This window comes from Sciurus vulgaris, assembly GCF_902686455.1.
Source record: "Sciurus vulgaris genome assembly, chromosome: 9".
Taxonomy (NCBI): domain Eukaryota; kingdom Metazoa; phylum Chordata; class Mammalia; order Rodentia; family Sciuridae; genus Sciurus; species Sciurus vulgaris.
In genome coordinates, this window is record NC_136469.1 from 9022506 (window position 1) to 9028066 (window position 5561).

Genomic DNA, 5561 nt, shown 5'->3' on the forward strand with positions numbered 1-5561 from the left:
CTTTGCACAAAAATCAACTCAAAATTGATCAAAGACATAGGAATTAGATCAGAAACCATGCAACTTCTAGAAGAAAACATAGGATCAGCATTCCAGCATGTAGGCACAGGCAATGACTTTCTCAATAGGACCCCTGAAGTTCAGAAAATAATGCTTAGAGTTAATATATGGGATGACATCAAGTTAAAAAGCTTTTGCACAGCAAAGGACACAATTCAGAATGTGAAGAGTGAACCTGCAGAATGGGAGAAAATTGTTGCTAGCTACTCTTCTGACAGATGATTGATATCCAGAATATTTAAAGAATTAAAAAAAACTTATCACCCCCCCCCAAATAACCCAATTAATAAACAGGCAAATGAATTAAACAGACAATTCTCAAAAGAAGAAATACAAATGGGAATAAATGAAAAATGTTCAGCGTCATTAGCAATTAGGAAAATTGAAATTAAAACCTCACTGAGATTTCATCTCACACCAGTCAGAATGGCTGTCATCAAGAATACAAACAATAGCAAATGCTGGAGAAGAGGTGGAGAAAAAGGAACATGTTTACACTTTTTGTGGGATTGTAACTTAGTACAACCACTCTGGAAATCATTCTGGAGATTCCTCAAAAGACTAGGCACAGAACCACCACAGGACCCCGCTGTCCCGCTTCTTGGTATTTATCCTGAAGAATCAGTCATCATACTATGGTGGTACCTGCATACCTGTGTTTATAGCAGCACCATTCACAACAGACAAGCCACAGAACCGGCCTCCGTGTCCATCAGCAGATGAATGGATAAGGAAAATGTGGTATAGATACACAATGGAGTTTTACTCAGCCAGAAAGAAAAATGAAGTTATGTTATTTTCAGTCATTTGTATGGAACTTGGGAAAACTATGTTAAGTGAAATCAGCCAAACTCAAAAAGTGAAAGATGGCATGTTTTCTCTCATATGTGGAAGCTAGACAGGCAAAAGGAAAATAAAGGTGGGGGGTGGGTGGAATCTCATGAAAATGGAAGGGAGACCAGGAGAGTAGAGGAAGGGACGGGGAGGGACGGGGAGGGAGGAGCGGGAGAGTGGATGGGGGACAAGCACTGGGAAATGCTACTGAACCAAGTGTACTGTTTAGTGTGCACAGTACGAATACGCAGCAAGAAGTCCCACCGTCACGTATGACAATAGAGCACTGAGCAGAAATTGTGGGTGTGGGTGGAACCTGCACACTGCCCCCCCAAAAAAGTATATTGCAAGTTTATAAAAACAAAAACAAAAACAAAAAAACAGAGAGAAATGCTTCAGGAGCATCACCATCAGTCAAGGCCACTCTGTGACAGGTGACAGTGAAGACTAAGAAAAAACAAGACCACTGTGGAATCACATTTGAACATAGACAGAATACAAACATTGCCCGATCCACAAAAATATCCAAATGGCCCTTTGTTCTGGCAACTCTGGATTCTTTACCAATTTTAGCTTTAGCCTCTCTCTCTACTTCCCTGTCTAGACAACACTTATTAAGATGCTCGGTCGTGGAAGTGCTCCTACGCCCTGACAGCTCACAATCCAGGGCAAGCCCACTTCCTTGATCCCTTTCCCAAATCATCCACCGCAGCCCCGAGTCTATCCCAAGTCCTTCGTGACACTTTCCCACTGCCACTCCCCACCGTTCCTGCCATCGTGTTCTCTCTGTGCGACACTCGATGCCAACTCACTCAACTCCAGGGGTGCTTCCCGTGACCCCTGGCTGGACAGCATTGACAGTCATTCCTTCAATGACCACAGATCACAGGACTTAACGTCATCCACTAGAGTCGTGGAAAAGACACCTTGCAACCTCGGATGAGTTACTAAGGGTCTTTGCTGTTTTTCTCATTTATTAGAATTAGGGGAGTGGGCCCAGGAATTCTGGGGTCCTTTTCAGCCGTGCCGGGCTGTGGGTCTCTGTGCCAGACACCCACACCAGGACTGCAGTGGAACAGAAATCACAGACGACCTCAGAAGCTCCTGTGAGAGATTTCCATAATTCCTGACCCAGCTTCTCCCCTGCTTCTACCTCTCTGTGCAAAGGAGCTCGGTCTTTAAGGGACACAGGAAATATGCTGGGCGCAGAGAAGGAGAGGATGGAAAGAAAACCACCCTACTGGGTTGAGGAGGGAGGTCTACTGGGGATGCCAGAGGGGGGTAGAGAGAGATGTGAAAACACCAGAGGAAGTGGGTGGGGAACCGGGAGAGGACTGTGCAAATCGCGCGTTCGGACTCCCTTCGTGGTCTTTTAAAGGAAGCAAGTAGGTAGAAGGCTAGATCACTGAGTCACTCACTTGTCGAATTATGCTTCCTGAAGAGAGCGCTAATAAAAAAAATTGAGCCACGTGGGTCTCTGAGTTCTTTAGGATTTATTAGGTAGTCGGAAGCCCCACCAAAGGAGGCCTCCTTCTCCTGCAGGCCTTGCTGCTTCAGTGTGAACACAGGGACGAAGTGACTTTTTTCCCAGACATTTCCAGCAGGACCCAGGATTTCACCATACCCAGATCTCCCCGATCTCCCAGCTGAAGGACCCCTAGGGTCCACCTCCTTGTGGACAGGTAATGAGAATAGACCACAGAAGAGCTGGGATGTGGCCACAGATGGGGGTGGCACACACGGCTGTCACCTGCTGAAATGTTCATGAGGCTCAGCCCCTTAAAGCCTTGAATTTGTGTAGATACCCAAACAAGCCCATCTTGGTCAGGTCTGAGCAGCGAGGCCGCCAGCATCCTGGAGCACCCCTGTCTGTGGGGCTTCCCAGGGTGTGGACCGTCCAATGCTGGAGCAAGGACATTCCTGGTCAGCTGGGATCACTTAGCACTTGTCTTCTTCCTCAGCTTTTCTCCTGTGTATTCTGTTGTTGATGGAGTGCTTCTTCTCGATTGCTTCTGTTCCACCCGACCTCTGCTCAACAACGGAAGAGATCCTTAGACTTCATCGGGTCCTCTGTTGCGTCCGGTGGTCCATTCAGACTGACCACCCCCAACCATGTGCCAGGTAAGAGGCCACAGATGACGAAGTGACCATTGCTTTTCTATTGTTGTATAATCCTTACTATTTGATATTTGAATTTCTTTCCCTTTACGCAGTTTCCTTTACAAACAATTACGTAATTAGATGTGGCTGCCCCACACCTCTCATGAGGATGTCCCAGAGTTGAGAATTGCAGAGTTCCTAAGAGTAAAAGGAGTTGTGGTTTGGGGGGACATCACTGCTGTGTGTTGGAGGATTTAAACAAAAATTTCCAACAAATATGGGTATAATCTGAGAATTCAGTGTTCTGTGGATTCCCCCAAACTGCTGTTAGAGCTAAAGATTAGGAGTCATTCTCAGGCAAGCAAGTTGCCAATGTTTCAGATCCTGCTGGTTTTGCTTAGATGTGCTTGAATTCCAATCCTCAGTTAATTCTTTATATTTGATTTTCTCTTATATCCTACTTAGATGTGTATAGCTCTTTGGTAATTCTAAAAGTTCAAGAAACGAAATCATTTTTTTTTTTTTTCGTAAATATGTTGGTGTGTGTTTTTTTTTAAATCACAGGGGTAGATGATCTGTCTGATTTCAGGTGGCCAGATGACTTTTGGGTCCCAGTCACCTTGGATCAGAGGTAACTAGACAACTGTTTCGGATCCTTTGTAGGAAACTCTACAGGCCACATTCTGGACCCCAAACCTTGGCTCTGGGAAGATTTCAGGACACAGCTAGATATGGCATGTATATTTGCTGTTATTATTAAAAATAAATGGTTTTGTCCCAAGTTATAACCAGCATATGGTCACTACAGTAAATTTGCAAAATATGGAAAAATAATGGGAAGATCAAAACGTTACTCAGAATCCACCTTTAAAAAGCAAAACAAAAACAAAAACAGCTCTGCGGATTATTTCCTTCTGACCTGTATTTCTATGTAGAGTCGTTTGTTTCTCTACAATATTGCACCCGGCTTTTTCCACATATGGTTATAACAAGCAGTTTTCTGTTTTACGAAGAACTCTCTCTTCATGACATTTTTGAGGTGGCATGTTCTTCTATGGTGTGCTGCTCCATCGCTGGAGAGGATGACAGACATGGAGAGTCAGCTTGCATGGTGCCCCGACATGGGTCAGGGGAGAGGAGAGACCCCGGCCCCTCTCCCAGCCTGCGTCGTCTGATGGTGTCATGGCTTATGCTGCTTCTCTCCACAGCAGGCCTCTGAATCTCCAAAGGCCCATAACCGGTTCACCACCCTTTTATATCCTTCCTGGAAGAATTCACGGGACAAACTATTTTGTTTTGTTGAAGAGATTTATTACAACATTGAACTTCCTTGGAACCCAACTCAGCAAAGAATTAAGTAATATTCTTGTCTTGGAGGATGTGTCAGGTATCAATTTTTTGCTTCACAGCTACAAATTCACTCTTCATTGTTGCTCTGAGAAAATGGATATGGGCCTTTTGAATATTTTCTCTTTGTTTCTTGGCATCATATTAGGCTTCGTCAGTAAAGGGCGCTTTGAAAGACACTGCAAGAGGTAAGGGTTTTGCTTACTAGGCAGGCTGCTTAGTGCCTGTGGCTTCTCTAGCACCTGGCTCCTGTCATGCATGGTAGCCAGGAGCATATTCTTTCACCTCTTCTCAAGTAATTGTTTGAGTACGACCAGGTCCCACAATGTGGGTCAGAGGACGGGTCTTATAACATGGTCAGGACAAAAGCGACTGCATCCAAGCTGCAATGTACCTGCTTTATCTCAAGGTAATATCAAGAACATTAGGCACATTCCCTGCTCTGATGGCACCAGAGTCTGGGTCATAAAACTCCACGTAACACTCTGGAGGTTTTGTCTATTCATAGTATGCTGGGAATCAGTGGAGGAAACAGACCAGGTCCCCCCGGGACAATCATGGTGGTTGCAACTTATGATGATGGCAGTCATGTCAAGCTGAATCCCTACAGTGCTTTTGAGGTGGAATCCCTCCAGAGAGATGTCTCCCTTTGAACAGATTTCTGGACCTTCAAGAGTGGAGTGCCAGAAAGTAGGTTTCCGGCAAGTTTGCTCAGCATGACACCATAGTAATTTCTCTGCAATTCACTGAGCCACAACCATGCCTTCTCCAGAGAGGTCTGGATTTCAGCCCCAGGTTGGGGAGAAGTTAGAGATCCCTTCTTGGGCATTGTATCAGAGCCCTGAGGGTGGATAGCTGTTCCTATTCCCATGTCCTTTCGAGTTCTCTTTCCTTCTTATAGCCAATTCCTGCCACTCCACTCTCCAGTTGTAATTAATGGTTCTTTATATTAGACATTCCTGCTCAAATCACCATGTGTCTTCTTTCTCTTGATTGGACCCAGACTGGAAAAGAGGAGGAAAGCAGAGTTAAGACCCCAGGTATTTCTGGCTGTAGTTTTCTAGCATGATGGAGAGGCTACTTATTTTTGCAATCTACTCTTCAAGTTCCAGATTTCTCAACTGCAAAAGAGCATTAATAATAGTACCTGTCTCATAGGATTCTTGTGAGGGTTAAGAGAAATAATACATAAATTATTTGAAATAGAGCCTGGCACATTT

The 5561-nt window shown here is 44.7% G+C and overlaps 1 long non-coding RNA gene across 1 annotated transcript; it reads left to right on the forward strand.

The window, feature by feature from the left end:
- The first annotated feature begins 2901 nt into the window (after positions 1-2901).
- Positions 2902-4658, forward strand: LOC306669216. The gene is made up of 3 exons (XR_013766060.1): positions 2902-3015; positions 3559-3625; positions 4203-4658. It is a non-coding gene; the product is annotated as an uncharacterized lncRNA (long non-coding RNA).
- The last annotated feature ends 903 nt before the right edge of the window (positions 4659-5561 follow it).